General features: G+C 43.0%; 1 protein-coding gene across 1 annotated transcript in view; it reads left to right on the forward strand.

Annotated features, from left to right (window-relative positions):
- Positions 1-426: 426 nt before the first annotated feature.
- Positions 427-17,132, forward strand: part of LOC149452337 (uncharacterized) — a 32,550-nt gene continuing 15,844 nt past the window's right edge. Inside the window, exons 1-2 of the mRNA XM_089689515.1 lie at positions 427-509; positions 609-635. The gene's annotated coding sequence lies outside the window, so the exon portion shown is untranslated. The remainder of the gene's footprint in view (positions 510-608; positions 636-17,132) is intronic.

Raw genomic sequence — 17,132 nt, forward strand, 5'->3', positions numbered from 1 at the left:
ATATTGGGAACCCCTCATAATGGACACAGCAGGTGTGCAGACTTAGGAACTCAGCACAGGAATGGTGGGAACCCTTCAGTTGGTCACAGCAGATGTGCACACCTGGGAACTGAGCACAGAGCTGGTGGGAGCCCTTCATAATGAGCACAGCAAGGCAGGCAGACCAGGGAGATCTCCCCAAGAGAGCTCCTGGGAGATATTAGCACTGGTTTAACTCTTCAGCACCTACTAAACACTGAAATATTAGTTCTGGGTGGACAGACCCTTTAATACCATGAATCGGCTCTTTCATTTTTCTTTTGTAGCAGTATAATAGAGGAAGCAGCTAATGGTAACATTCAGCCATATAGTTCCTCTGTACGTGCACAGGATGCTGCTGGCTGCTCGTCAGACAAAAAGCTGTGTGGTGACAATGACAAGGGGAGGGACATCTAATCTCCACCCCAGGATTTGTAATCCAGCTAAAAGTGAAAGCACCATCATAACAACAGCTTACAAGTGACGCTGCTGTGAGTATCTGCATCTAATCGAGATCTAACCTCCATATCGTATTTATTTCTCTTGGATCGCCATGTAATTCCTTTTTTTTTTAATTCGCTCTCTTCCAGGGCAGCTGTCGCTTCCATAAGAAAAAGGTAAATTCAAATTATTTCCCAAATGTTGCAAAATTAGCTGCTGTTTTATTTTTTTTCTCTAAATCGTTGACGTATATCTCGCCGATGCTTACAATATGTATGTTTTATTGTGTGATGAGGCACCCTTGAGGTTATTGAACCAACTGCCAACAGGGAACTGTCAACCCGCCCCAGCAGCGAAGGGGTTAAACGTGTTGTCTGTTGTAGTTTTCGTGTTTATGTATTGTTCTTGTTTTATGGATTGTTTTTACCGGTGGGGATGTCATGTGTCAATATTATTCTACAAAACAGTCATTATCTAGGAATAACACGTCCGGCCGTAGCCTGTGTGTCGGGGAAGTGGCAGGTGACTCGTCACCATCCGTGGATTATATTTTTTTTGTTGTAAACAAGGAAGTGGTTCTGCTGCTCTGCAATACAACAGCGAGGATAGGAGTATTCTTTATATATTAAATTTGGGCATATATATAGAAGGATCTGATCACATGGATATGGTTGGAGCCTTGGATGATCCTTCCTTTGCCCAACGTGCAGATCTGCTTCTGTACATAATGGGAGATCATCCTGTTACTGCCTGTCAGGACAGGGCAAAGCTACAGGTTCGCTTTAAAGTGTATTTATGAAAAAAAAAAATAATCCTGTGAGATTGATCGTACATTTGTTCTGTGCCAATGAGGGCAAAATTGAATGTTATTAGGCTATTTTCTTTCCGGGTTGAATGTTCTTCATAGAGTGAATCAGGAACATACTACATTATGGCCACTAGATGGAGCTGAAAGTCATGGTAAATAGTATTTATTTCCTATGATCATCAGTGCCATCTAGTTGCTGTAATATAATATTTTCCAGATTTTCTGTATAAATGAAGAACATTTAATTTGCAGAAAGAAAGCCTAATAACTTTTGTTTTTCTTGCCATTTGCACAGAACAAATATACATGCAGTTTCACAGGACAAATAGCTGTGCACATTTTTTTAAATGCAAGTGTATGTAAAAGCAATTTGTTTAGTTTTGGACGGAGTAAGGAAGGGTTGGCTCCTTTGCCAGATTTATATTGCTGCCTGTATCTCCACTGGGAAGATTTACCCTCTCTATTTGTCCTTGTGACCACAGACACAAGGAAAAAAGTGACGAGATGTATAAGATTTTAGGTATTGGGTTTACATATTAACCTCTTGGTGCCGGCGCCTCCCGGTCCTTTAAGAGTTTCAGAAGCCAGGAGGCAGGGCAGGGTTTTAGGGTCATGTGACCGCCGTGATTCACCATCACGGCGGTCACATGATCGGAAAAGGTCCCGATCGAAAGGGGAGATCGGGACCTTTCCGGGAATCGCAGACATATGTGTTAGGAACGCGCAGGGTGCACGCTTTCAGCACATATGTAATTTCTAATTGCACGCAAATATGCGGCCGCTCGGCGTCAAGGCCCAGATGCCAAAATGCCGCATATTTGTGTGCGATCGGCGTTAAGGGGTTAAAGCGTATGTCAGGAGAGAACTGGTTTAAATTGGATAGTTGGGAAGGAAAAAAGCTGAACTCCATTCAAACAGCTAAATACACAGATGCAAAACATATGTGGGAGAGGTTTTACCTGCCAAAGAATTAATATTTCTCTTCATGCAGTCTAGAGATTTACACCAGAATTAAATGAAATCGATCTGCACTACTGCAATTGCTCTAAAATCTTTCTTTTATTAAATCGAGTACAGTAAAAACATCACAGGTACAAAGGTTGACGCGTTTCGGCTTAACAAGTCTTAGTCTGTATGTGTTAGTCTGTATGAGTTATGACTAAGGCTTGTTAAGCCAAAACGCGTCAACCTTTGTACCCGTGATGTTTTTACTGTGCTCGATTTAATAAAATGAAGATTTTAAAGCAATGGCGGTAGTGAGGATTGAATTAATTTAATTCTGGAACAGATAAGCAACTGTGGATCATGCACCTGTCTAGTTCTGGTGATGAGCATTGGATGGGTAGTAGCACATTCTTTTCTTTTTTCAGTTGAGATTTACACCACTCTGTTGCACAGGACAGTCCTGTCTGGCTTGGCATGAGAACTGATTTTTCTCTGCTGTAGTTAGGTAACACTCACAGGTCTTGCCCCTCCCCCAACCTCAGACAGTGACATGAGAAGCAGAAGACTGATGAGCTCATCTTACTGTCACTCTGCTCTCTCCGCCTATTGCCATGCTCCTGACACTACAGTACAGCTGACTGACTCATACTTCTTTCCCCTCCCTCAATCTGAGCTCTGGTGTACAGGGATTGCAAGTAACTGATATGACATTCCAAATCAAGCCCTTACACTGCTTGCGTTTTAAATACATTAAATATAATAATGTATTATTCTGCCTGGAGTTCTGTCTCAAAATCCCTCTACCTATGTTCCATGGGGGAGATTTTCTATCCTGAAGATGCTGCGGGAAATTAGAGGAAATCTCACCCAGTGACTAGATTTCCTCTTAGAGAGTGATTGCTCTGGTGTCATTTCAAAATGATTAATCTGCTGCTTTAATTATCCACTTACTGAGTGCCGTATGTGTTTATATATATATATATATATATATATATATATATATATATATATATAGCCTGTCAATAAGTGGTTATATGGCTGCAATTGCAGCTCTTTTACAGTGTGTGTGTGTGTCTTTCTCTCAAACTGGCCATACATTATACAATTTTCTTATTCAATTTATTTAGATGTACCTTCAACTATGTAGTGCAAGGAACAAAAAGAAAAAAGCCACCCAATATGACACGTATATCCATGTCAAAATAATATCTCCTTCTCACTTATAATATAAATGTGGATTTATAAACCCAAGATACATAATAGATACATAACCCAAGATACATAATAGAAAATATGGCAGTATGACAAGAGCAACACTGCCTACAAATAGTGGTTAACTGAAAATCCAAGCGGAGTAATATAACTGCATTCAATAGCTCCAAAAATATGTTATTTGATCCCATGGATCATAAAGAGGTTGGCCATGGACACGGTGAACAAATCATGATAAAATTACAAAATTAAAAAAACATTTGGCTTATTGTGGTGTTTACCAAAGAATATCTTTAAAGAATGTTCTCCCTATCCAGATACTATGTGGAACCATATGGAAATCTATGATCACGTAGTTAGGAAACTTCATTGCCTTATGTGGATTCCTGCTTACCGATAAATAACCAGATTTGAAGACGCCGAATGTTTTTTAATTTTGTAATTTTATCATGATTTGTTCACCGTGTCCATGTCCAACCTCTTTATGATCCATGGGATCAAATAACATATTTTTGGAGCTATTGAATGCAGTTATATTACTCCGCTTGGATTTTCTATTATGTAGTGCAAGGACCTGCCTGACAGCATACAAATTGAAAGTATTTACATTTGACCAGTCAGTGGTGATGGGGGAATGACACCACTCCCAGGACTTGGCGATTGCCGTGGGGTTTATTTAAATTGTTGATGGGGGAATGCCTCTTGTGGAGCTATTGTGTCCTCCTAGCCAGGAAGAGAGGCTGGGGAGCCATCCCGACCTATAATTATTGCTAGCAGCTATAGCCTCTGACAATAAAAATCTGCCAGGCTGGTTATACCCAAATCAATCGATGGATTGACTTGGGTACAATCAGCCTGCCCATACATGGATCAACTCTTGGCTGGTCCCTGCTGAACTGACTGAGATTCAATCCATATATGGCCAGCTTAACTGTCTCCCTTGTATCTCTCTCTCACTGTCTCCCCCTATCTGTCTGTCTCTCTCCATATCTTTTCATATCTCTCTCTCCCTTCTCTTCCCCCTCTCTCCCTCTCTCTCTCCCTGTCTGACTCTTTTGTTCTCCCTCTTCCCGTCTCTCTGCCACACCCAGTTTTATCCTGGAGATTCTGTGTAGATGTCCTTGTTGTACCTGTAAACAGTGATGTCCCCTCCCATTTTCCCCTTCTTGTAGGTGACAGTTGCCATTAAATATTCAGCACTGTGTGTGATACAGACAGCCAGACCTCTCAGGAAGAGAGACATGCAGTGAGACATATGTCCATCCCTTCTTGCATTGCATCATTGATACCACCAAGACCACTGGAAATTTTCACTGAAATTCAGCAGATGTGACAGGCCGAGCTATGACAGGCTGAGCTACAGTGCCTTGAAAAAGTATTCATATCTCTTGAATTGTTCCACATTTTGTCATATTGCAATCAAAAACGCAAATGTGGTTTATTGGGATTTTATTTGAAAGACCAACATAAAGTGCCACATAATTGTGAAGTGGAAGAAAAATGATAAATGGTTTTCAACATTTTTTTAATAAATAAATATCTGAAAAGTGTGGCGTACATTTGTATTCAGCCCCCTTTACTCTGATACCCCTAACTAAAATCTAGTGGAACCAATTACCTTCAGAAGTCACTGAATTAGTAAATAAAGTCCACCTGTGTGTAGTATAATTTCAGTATAAATACAGCTGTTCTGTGAAGCCCTCAGAGCTTTGTTAGAGAAGATTAGTGAACAAACAGCACCAAGGAACACACCAGGCAGGTCAGGGATAAAGTTGTGAAGACGTTTAAAGCAGGGTTAGGTTATTAAAAATATATCCCAAGCTTTGAACATTTCATGGAGCACTTTTCAATCTATAATCCGAAAATGGAAAGAGTATGGCACAACTGCAAACCTACCAAGACATGGCCATCCACCTAAACTCACAGGCCAGGTAAGGAGAGCATTAATCAGAGAAGCAGCCAAGAGGCCCATGGGAACTCTGGAGGAGCTGCAGAGATCCACAGCTCAGGTGGGAGAATCTGTCCACAGGACAACTATTAGAAGTGCACTCCACAAATATGGCTTTTATGGAAGAGTGGCAAGAAGAAAGACATTGTTGAAAGAAAGCCATAAGAAGTCCCATTTGCAGTTTGCGAGAAGGCATGTGGGGGACACAGCAAACATGTGGAAGAAGGTGCTCTGGTCAGATGAGACCAAAATTGAACTTTTTTGCCTAAAAGCAAAACGCTGTGTGGCAGAAAACTAACAATGCACATCACCCTGAACACAGCATCCCCACTGTGAAACATGGTGGTGGCAGCATCATGTTGTGGAGATGCTTTTCTTCAGAAGAGACAGGGAAGCTGGTCAGAGTTGATGTGAAGATGGATGGAGCTGAATACAGAGCAATCTTAGAATAAAGCCTGTTAAGAGTCTTTAAAAGACTTGAGGCTGGGGCGGAGGTTCACCTTCCAGCAGGACAATGAACCTAAACATACAGCCAGAGCTACAATGGAATGGTTTAGATCAAAGCATATTCGTGTTTTAGAATGGCCCAGTCAAAGTCTAGACCTAAATCCAATTGAGAATATGCGGTATAGGGGTATGAATACTTTTTCAAGGCACTGTATTTGTCCAAGATACACTAATGTAGCCTATCTTCCCTCAACCCCCAGTGCCTGAAACATGTTTTCATGACAATAATTATCCAATGCAGTAGAGCCTGCATTTGCATTCCTATTCTCAGCCCAATTTGTGTTGTGCTGGAGATTATGAAAATCTAATTGCAATATTATATTTACTATAATACTGCTATTTATTCCATAAATATTGAATGAGAGTTTGTGTCTTTACCTTGAAAACACTAAGTCTAGGTTCACACCTATGCGTGTTCTGCTGCGTTTTGCAGAAATCACAGCAGTCCATTTAACATGATTTCCTATGGAGCAAGTTCACATCTCTGCGTTTTAAACCGATGTGGTTTTTGGAAAGGGTCAAGGATTTTTTTAAGAGCAAATCTTTGCATTTTTGGTTCTATAGACTTCAATGGAGATGCTGCAGAAAAGCATGTTGTGTATTTTTGATGCGTTTTGTATTTTAATCTGCCCAGCAACAATTATAAAAAAAAAAGCAAACCACATCAAAAACGTGGCAAAAACGAGTCAAAAACACATGTGCAAAAATGCAAAATGCGCTTCAGAAACGGATCAAACACAAACTGCATAAGCGTGAACCTAGCCGTCGGCTAAGTTTTCGCTTGCTGCTGAGAGACAGTAAAAGCAGAAGCACAGCTAAAATTCTATCCTCCATTGCATTCTTTCTGCAGTACTACCTACCGAAATCAACCCATTCAAATGAATGGACCTGCTGAACCACCCACCAGCTGTGTTGCGACGAAGTGTTGCTTGGCTTTCAGGGGTAAAAACAGGCGTTATGGAAGCGACAGAACACCTGACAGCCACCTGTCAACTTCCCTCTGAAAATCCACTGTGACCACTCTTCAGCAGGCAATGATAAGCCTGGTACATTTGTACTGAAAGTCAGCAGGATCCAGGGAAGGGGGGTCAGAATACAATAGAACGGCAAAGGGGAGCCCTGCATCAACATCTCTTGTGCTGATGTGGGGATCTGTCAGGTTTTTTTTTGTGTTCAACCCATTTGTTAAACAGAAAAAAACCTGCTTGAAATGAAGACTAAGGACTCGTTCACACTTGACTGTTTTACCAACGCTTGCCAAACGCCCCTATAGCGTTTGACAAGCGTTGGTCCAGCGTTTGCGGAGCATTTTTTAACGCCGCATGTGCGGTTTAGCGGCGGTTGCTAGGCGTTTGCCGAGCGTTAAAAACGCCCCACAAACGCCTATAATGAAGTTTGAATGGTGTTACCACTCCGCAAACGCCGGCCGGGCGTTTGCGGAGCGGCACCATAGACTAGAATAGGAGGCTTCAATGCCTCCTGACTCGACCAGATGCGTGCGTTTTGCAATGTGCAGAATTGTCAGAGGCGTTTGGGAAGCGGTAAAAACGCTTCCCAAACGCCTCTCTGCCGCCTGCACACAACGCTAGTGTGAACGTAGCCTAAGAGAAGAGTGCTTACATGTGCAGCAGTTCCCTAACCAAAGTAACGAGGAGCGGACTGACCATTTGGAAACTCAGGCACTGCCCGAGGGCCCGTGGTTAGTAGGGGGCCCCATGAGATGCCCCTGGTACCTTTTTCATAAGCTTTTTTGAGTTTGGGCAAGAACACAGGGGCCCCATGATCCCCTATTGCCCGGGGGCCCCATGAGTTGTCAGTCCACCTCTGAAAGTAACATGTTATTACAGAGACTGTAGTACTATATTTATTGAAGGCAGTACATTACTCAGCAATGGCAGCATGCACTGAAAAATGAAATACAGTATAGTGTATATTTGTGTGTAGCAAGGCGTTGTTAGAAACAATGATCCTGGAGGATTGTATACATTGTGTCAGTTGTCTTCTTAACTCTACTTGTCATCACTGCCAACTGGCTGCGGGGTGAAAGGTGATACTGTCTCTGAATGTCTGCAGGGTGTGCCGCTACTGTGTCCCTGGTGAGCGCACACTCGTGCCTTTCTGTTGTGTGATGTTCTTATTTCCGCATTGAGTTTGGAGATTAGGTCACGTCTGGGGAGAGCAGAAACTGGGCTGAATATGTATCCATGCAAATGTCCAGTCACCATTTATTTGCTATTTAAATGGTGATTTGCATACGCAGCTGGTAAAATGAAAGATTGTTTGTGTTAGGATCGATCTATGGGAGACTTGTCCTGAATAACGTGATCTCAATATTATCAGCTGCTCCAGGATGTATATGGATGTTACTGTATAAGCCCTTTAAGAATTTTTATCAAAGCAGCAATGCAGGCAGATTCAATAACAACACTATCAAATCAAAATATAAATCATATAATAAAACAATATCCCCAGTCTACGTGTGATTACAATGTAACAATCCTCTTCATTCATTTCATCCATGCTGGTCACCACTTGATCCTTCACCAATTCAAACCACACTCACCAACAGTTGTGAACTCCAAATTATAAGTAGTTCAGATCTGCATGGCATTTATATCCATAACCTGGAATATTCACTGTCTCACCAACAGATCATCACAGAGGTACACGAAATTCAAAATTCATATAGTGTAATATTATTATTATTATTATACAGGATTTATAGAGCGCCAACAGTTTACAATTTACAACATAAAGTCAGACAGGACAATTACAATTCAATTTAATACAGTAGGAATCAGAGAGCCCTGCTCATTAGAGCTTACAGTTTTTATTATCAAAAGGGTTAAAAATTAACAATCGTACACTCATATTGTATATATGAATACAGGGCATAACATATCCATGGGCATCTCAGTATGGCCCCGATCAATGTGCACTGAACAGCCTAAACCATAGGGGAATCCCTTGTCTCCTCAACAGTCCAGTGGCTTGGAGAGCATTAGTGGAATGCCATGGTATGCCTCTTGTGGCGTGCGTGATGACGTTACTTACACTCTACGCATTTCAACTTTGTGTCTTCATCAGTAGAATTCAAAATCATTGCACCAAAATGCATATACCGTCATTGCTGTGAGTTGTGTTACTGAAACACAAATAGGCCTCATACTGGATATTGAATTTACCCGTGTGTATTATAAACAAACGATATATATAAAATGAGAAGTCACATTAGCATGTCACCAGACCATTCACTTCAAAAACAATCTTCCCATAAGTTTTTATGTGCATTATTTAGCACTAGCAGATTTAAAGCTGTCAGGCAAATGATATTCTATAGTATGTAACTTCACTCCTCCCTCAGCAGCTGCATAAAAGGTTATGTAGGGAGGGGAGGAGCTGGACCAGCACAGACAGTAATTAGATACTCCCAGAAGTGGAGAGGGCAATGATCTGCAAGGAGGGAGGGGCTGTGCTAGGTAATTGACTCTTCCTGGAGTAGTCACATTTTCTAGCAAGTTCAAAGTCACATGGCAAGGGAATAAAAAAATAATTTATTGAAATAAAAGCTCTGTAAATAAGCATTCAAAATACTTGAGTCTTCTGTGCTTTTACCTGCAATTCTTTTTAGCTGGTGACACTGACTCTCTAAATATCTGTTAGCCTGGATATTGATTGAAATATCAATGCCAATTAGCACTATGACTGACTGAATTCTTACAAACCCGCTGAATAACAGTCAGGCACAATGGTTTGCTGCATTTAGCAAAAAAAAAAAAAAAAAAGTTCACAGTAGATGCTTTCTAGCTTCCAAAAGCACTGTGTATCATATATAAATATATATATATATATATATATATATATATATATATATATATATATATAATACAGGGCTCAAAATTTCAAGTCCTGAGTTACTAGCCAGGACTTAAGAGTAGATCGCTACCAGTTGTCCCATCCAACCCCTACCCCGCCTCGCCCTTAATTACCAAATGGAAGGAAGAGGGGATGGTAGGGGTGAATGGAAGGAAGCAAGGGAGGGGTGAAAGGAAGGGGGGGGGGGGTGGAAGGGAGAGGGGGAGGGGTGGAAGGGAAGGGGTGGAAGGGAAGGGAGGGAGGGGTGGAAGGAAGGAAGGGAGGGGTGGAAAGAAGGGTGGCAAGGAAGGGTGGGAGAGGTGGAAGGAATGGAGGGGTGGAATGAAGGGAGGGCGGGGTGGAAGGAAGGAAGGCAGGGGTGGGAGGGGTAGAAGGAAGGGAGCGTGGAAGGAGTGAAAGGAAGGAAAGAAGGGAGGGGTGGAAGGAATGGAAAGAAGTAAGGGAGGAGTGGAAGGAAGGAAGGGAGGGATGGATGGATGGAAGGAAGGGAGGGATGGATGGAAGGAAGGGAGGGGTGGATGGAAGGGAGGGAGGGGTGGATGGAAGGAAGGGAGGGGTGGATGGAAGGGAGGGAGGGGTGGATGGAAGGGAGGGAGGGGTGGGTGGATGTAAGAAAGGAAGGGGTGAGTGAGAGGAAGGAAGGGGGGGTGGGTTGAAGGAAGAGAGGGAGGGGTGGGTGGAAGGAAGGAAGGGAGGGGTGGGTGGGTGGAAGGAAGGAAGGGAGGGAGGGAGGGGTGGGTGGAAGGAAGGGAGGGAGGTCGGACTCACATGCTCAGTCAGAAGCATCAGAGTTTAGAGTATTGTCACCCTATAACTAGAAGTAACTGAACAAGGACCTCCATGGCAGGATCATCAGGTATTATTATATTGAAAGATTTAAAAATCTGACTTTTGAAATAACACTAACATGTTACAACTTGTATAGAATTTTAGTGATTGGGTTTACATCTACTTTTAGCCATGAAAATGATAATTTATTGATTACATCTGTGCAATGGGCCACAAGTAGTGGTCACACACATAACAATCTGTATAATCTAATTGAGATTTGCCATCATATTTAAAGTATTTCCTGTATCTCATTTTAAGCCAATTCACACCAGTGTGTTGATCTGCATTTTAACACAGCTGTAAAACGCAGATCAACGGAAGGACATCTAAAAACCAATCATTTCCAATGCATCCTATTCACACCATAATGCTGCGTTGACCTGCGTTGCTCTAAAATGCAACATGTATGCATTTTAGCTCAATGCAACGGATGTAAGCGGCTGCAAGCTGATGTAAGCAGATGTCAACACAATGCACAGGATACACTGTGAAAATGCAGTATGCTTTAAAGAACGCTAAATTGTACAATAGATCCCCTGCAACAAAATATCTCTCCCCCAAACAGCAACAGATCTCCCCAGCAACAATAAAGCCACACCAGTAAAAATACAGTTGATCTTCCAGTAGCCAGCATCAATAGACCCCTCCAGCAGTCAGCAACAGTAGATCCTTCCTAGCAACAATTGATCCTATAGCAACAGCAAAAATAGACCCCCACCAGCAACAATAGTTCCCCCCAGAAAAAAATAGATCCTCCAGTATCAATAGACCATCCAGCACACCCTAGTACCCCATTCAGTGCTAGAGGTGCTGGAAGTTTATTCCCCACGTTTCCTCTGGAAAAAAGCCCCGTCTATTGATGGTGTAATGGTTTGCATTTAGTATATGTATATCTTAAAGGAGAAGGGACCTTGGTAAATGCCATTTGTGTATAGTATGTCAGGCTTCTGCTATCAGTCTGTGTCTATGGGAGTTGTACAGTGACTCCCATATCACCACTACATCCTATAGTGACATAGGATTCGGTGAGGGGGGCGGAGACACAGGAGATTGACACACAAAAGGGTCGGTTTCAAAAGAAGCTTTACCCAGCGATTTCTCTTAAATGCAACAACACAAGACAATGAGGGTGGCAGGAGTGGTAAGTATATACTGTCTGCTTTACAGGCATAACTTGTATGTGGAACTGTAGTTTGGTGACAGGGTCACTTTAAATGAAGCATGCTGAGTAGTGTGTCCATGCAACACTTCCAAGTATTTATTTCCTCCCACAGAGATCACAGTACTCTCCCTGACAATGCCTTCATCTGCTTTTTCTCTCCAGAAGGATGGCACCATCTTTATTCAGGCATCATCCAGAGTCACTATCTACCTCCTGGACTGACATACTAGCTCTGAGATGACACGGCTTTGTCAATCCTGGTGCCTGTGCAGTTTTTGGCTGTGTTCACAGATGTCTGACACAAATCAACCCCTGCTGCAACCCCTCCCCTTGTTACAGTGTTATATTGTTGCAGTCTGATCATTGGGGGAGAAGAGACTAAGGAAATGCTTCCTCCTGCATGCAGCAGACTGATAACATCATCTCAGCCTAGGCAAAGTCACTCAGCTGGAGCTCACGGACATCTTTTATGACATTGTTATGGTGTGTTGGGATGTGTCAGGAATGTATTCCTTCAGATATTTAACGCTACTAAAACACCCAGTTTAATATATAGTATAGGAATAAGAGGTATAGGAATTATCCTGTGCAAGATATTTCATGGGCTCCTTTCTTCTCCTGTCCGCTCTGGATTTGGGTGTAAAAAGACATTTAATGTGATCTGGTAATAAACAGGAAGTTGGAAATTGTTGCGACGGTTTTGCCTCCAGGTGCTTTGTGTCCCCATCTGCTGTAACTGTAAACTTATTTTGTGTCTGTGAGAGATTTATAGCCTGCAAGGTGACTACACTGTTTATTTATCTCAGCATCTATAGTAATGGAAGTTATATTCTGTCATCATATAAACAAGGTCCAATCTAAGGGGATATAAACATTCAAGGACTCACAGAGTTCAGTATGGAAAAAATGTTCTGGTCCTGAAGCCCTGGGTCAAAAGAGTGGAAGCTGATAATGTCTGGCTATCCAGGGTATTACACAAAGAGATCTGTTGGGAGAAAAATAGAGGCTGCTACTGGTCTTCTGAAAAGGCATTCTGCCTGGCAGTCATGCCTGATGTAATGGTTTCTATGAGTCCTGAGCAGGGGCGGACTGACCATTTGGAAACTCGGGCACTGCCGAAGGCCCGGGGTCAGTAGGGGGCCCCATGAGATGCCCCTGGTACCTTTTTCATAGGCTTTTTTGAGTTTGGGCAAGGACACAGGGGTCCCATGATCCCCTATTGCCCAGGGGCCCCATGAGTTGTCAGTCCGCCCCTGGTCCTGAGTCAATTATTTCGAACATGCACTCAGCCAAGGAAATCAAAACAAAATCAAGTCCATTTGTGCAAGATTTCGGTCACTGGGGATTCAGTATTGAAGACATTAGTTCAGCTTGACAGCCAGGAAAATAGCATTCTCTAGTGATTCTGAGTCACACCTGCACATAATAGAAAAGTAGGGCTCATTCACCTACATTACGTGTGTCAGTGCACTGCCATTCCTTTTGAATATTGTGCCCCAAAGTTCCTACATGAGACATCTGCATTACAGCCAACCTCAAGACACAGGAACAAAAATGTACTGTAGTGTGCTAGAAAACATGCAGCAGATCTAATTTTTTTTTGTCTGTTGTGGTGCACCATAAAAACAGAAAAACCCAAACCTACATACTCACCCCTATGCTGCAGGTTCGGTGTAATGCTGCAGCTGTTCCATGTTGGCCCTAAGCCTGAGAACTGAATGATCATTTGACCATTGATCACTCAGTTCTCAATCTGTGGAGAGCAGTGACTGTCCATCACCGCTCTTTTCTCTGCCCCTCCAGCGCTTACTACTGGGGCACCAGGCTGGAGAAAAGGCGGGTGCAGCTGACTTTGGCCCTCAGCTGCACACTGAGAGGCAGAGTCAGCTGTACATCAGGCAGCTGGGTGAATCTCGACAATATTATCAGGAATCTTCCAGAGTTTGGAGTGGCTCTGCTACATCAGCTGAGAGCAGGCAATTAGCTAACTGGCTCACAGGATAGCAAAAATAAGTGTGCTCTTGTGACAGACAAGAGAAATATGGCCAAAAAATGGACCTTCACAAGGCTGGAAAGGGCTACGGGACAATTGCCAAGCAGCTTGGTGAAAATAGATCAACTGTTGGAGCAATCGTTAGAAAATGGAAGAGGCTAAAGACGACTGTCATTCTCCCTCGGGACTGGGGCTCCATGCAAGATCTCACCTCGTGGGGTATCACTGATGATAAGAAAGGTGAGGAATCAGCTCAGAACTACAAGGGAGGAGCTGGTCAATGACATGAAGAGAGCTGGGACCACAGTTTCAAAGGTCACTATCGGTAGAACACTACGCTGTCATGGTTTCAAATCATGCATTGGACGGAAGGTTCCCCTGCTCAAGTCATCACATGTCCAGGCCCGTCTGAAGTTTGCCAATGACCATCTGGATGATCCAGAGGAGGCATGGGAGAAAGTCATGTGGTCAGATGAGACCAAAGTAGAACTTTTCGGTCTAAACTTCACTCGTCATGTTTGGAGGAAAAAGAAGGATGAGTTGCATCCCAAGAACACCATCCCTACTGTGAAGCATGGAGGTGGTAACATCATGCTTTGGGGGTGCTTTTCTGCGGAGGGGATAGGACGACTGCACTGTATTAAGGAGAGGATGAATGGGGCCATTTATTGTGAGATTTTGAGCAACAACCTCCTTCCCTCAGTCAGAGCATTGAAGATGGGTCATGGCTGGGTCTTCCAACATGACAACGATCCGAAGCAGACAGCCAGGATAACCAAGGAGTGGCTCCATAAGAAGCATATCAAGGTTCTGGAGTGGGCTAGCCAGTCTCCAGACCTAAATCCAATAGAACACCTTTGGAGGGAGCTGAAACTCCGTGTTGCTCAGCGACAGCCCCGAAACCTGACAGATCTAGAGGAGATCTGTGTGGAGGAGTGGGCCAAAATCCCTGTTGCGGTGTCTGCAAATCTGGTCAAGAACTACAGGAAACGTTTGACCTCTGTAATTGCAAACAAAGGCTTCTGTACCAAATATTAACACTGATTTTCTCAGGTGTTCAAATACTTATGTTCAGCAGTGCAAGACAAATTCTTTAAAAATTATACAATGTGATTTCCTGAATTTTTTTTTTTAATTCTGTCTCTCAGAGTGGGAATGCACCTACAATGTGAATTTCAGACCCCTCCATGATTTCTAAGTGGGAGAACTTGCAAAATCGCAGGGTGTTCAAATACTTCTGTTCCTCACTGTAACAGACTAGACCACCCCTGACTCACTTTTACATAGCATCAACTGTGGGGGAACGTTGGGAAGCTATTTTGAAATGCGCAGTGCCTGTGACCTCCTCCCAGATTTCAAGGCTAAGGCGTGGGTGGCCAATCACTAGGTGAGGGAGGGGATGACATCAAGCCTATGTAAACTCTGACATGTGACACAGAGCTTACACATGGGTTGACTTGTTCAGGAACAAAATGGCAGTAGACTTCAAGGAATAGAAGTGGGTTGGGAAGTGAGTTAGTAGGAAACATTCAGGACAAAATAACAAAAATCTCTTTAAAGCGTACAGAGACTTTTAAATTAAGTGCACTCATTCTTTTCACCCCCCTTCCCTGGTCTAACCTAGCCTCCCCTTCCTCCAACCTCAATCCCACAGTCGGCACCTTCTAGTGTTTGCTTCCATCCAGTGAGAAAAGTCTGCAGTGTCCCAGCTGCAGCTGCATGATAGCTCCCCATAGAATCCTATGCAGCCGCCCCAGACCTCTAGACACAGGCCAATAGACGTCTCTGCTGATGTACTGCGCAGGCATGGCTAGCACACTGAAGATTTTCAGCGCAGAATGTAGAGGAACACCAAAGTTTGCGACCGTTGGATCAAAATCAGTTTACATCTTGGCAGAGAGGGTTAGGTTAAATATGAATTCAAGATATAGATATTTTATACATAGTTACATATAAAACAAAGAATAAGCACAAAGGTTAAAGTCCTTCTGTATAGAATCCAGATGTGAATGGATTCAAATGTCCATAACAGTCAGCACTAGGGCAAGCTAATCTAGGAGCTGTAGATGCGGCCCTTTGCTTGCTTTTATCCGGCCCCCTCAAGACATTATTCCTCCCACTGCAAGCAATAGTGTGGCATAGTTTCTCCCACTAACATCGACAATAGGGCACTATTCCTCCTATTGACACCAATGATGGGGCACTATTCCTCCTATTGACACCAATGATGGGGCACTATTCCTCCTATTGACACCAATGATGGGGCACTATTCCTCCTATTGACACCAATGATGGGGCACTATTCCTCTTATTGACAACAATGATGGGGCACTATTCCTCTTATTGACAACAATGATGGGGCACTATTTCCCCCTTTGATACCAATGATGGGGCACTATTTCCCCCATTGATGCTAATGATGGGACACTATTTCTCCCATTGACACTAATGATGGGGCACTATTTCTCCCATTGACACCAAAGATGGGGCACTATTTTTCCCATTGATACTAACGATGGGGCACTATTTCTACCATTGATACCAATGATGGGGCACTATTTCTCCCATTGACACCAAAGATGGGGCACTATTTTTCCCATTGATACTAACGATGGGGCACTATTTCTCCCAATGATACTAATGATGGGGCACTTTTCCTCCCATTGATACTAACGATGGGGCACTATTCTTCTCATTGAAACCAATGATGGCGCACTATTTCTCCTATTGACAACAATGATGGGGCACTATTTCTCCTATTGAAACCAAAGATGGGGCACTATTCCTCCCCCTAATATCAATGATGGGGCATTGTTTACGCCCACTGCCGCCATGACATTTTCTTCTCCCATTGACCACAGTCCGGCCCCCCTAAAGTTTGAAGGACAGTAAACTGACCCTTTGTTTAGAAAGTTTGGAGACCCCTGGTATAGAAGATAGGGAAAGACGAAAAGCGCCTCTAAGTGCAATATGTCAGGTAATTTATTAAAACCCAATATAGGGCCACTCACATTTACATTTTATCCCTGTTTTATCCTTGTAAATTTGAGCTGCCCTATATTAGGTATTAATAAATTACCTGACATACTGCACTTAAGGGCACTTTTATTATTTCCTTATCTTCTATACATAGTTACATTGCTCCAGGTTTAACCACTGTAACTATGTATATACCATACCTGGCCGATGCCCCTGGAAGCTGGAAATCACCGAATTCTCTGAATGGTACCCATGCCGAACAGGTAATCTCCTGTGTTCAGAATACAGAAGAGCAGCTGCTTGCCATGGGACCCAGAAGCAATTAAAGACCTTTGTAGTAGGGATGTCCACAGCAATGATTTCCAGGAGCATCGGCTAGGTTTGGTATATACATAATAATATTGGTACAGGC

The sequence above is a fragment of the Staurois parvus genome, unplaced genomic scaffold (genome assembly GCF_062004578.1).
Source record: "Staurois parvus isolate SC_StPar_1 unplaced genomic scaffold, SC_StPar_1.0 ptg000479l, whole genome shotgun sequence".
Classification (NCBI taxonomy): Eukaryota; Metazoa; Chordata; class Amphibia; order Anura; family Ranidae; genus Staurois; species Staurois parvus.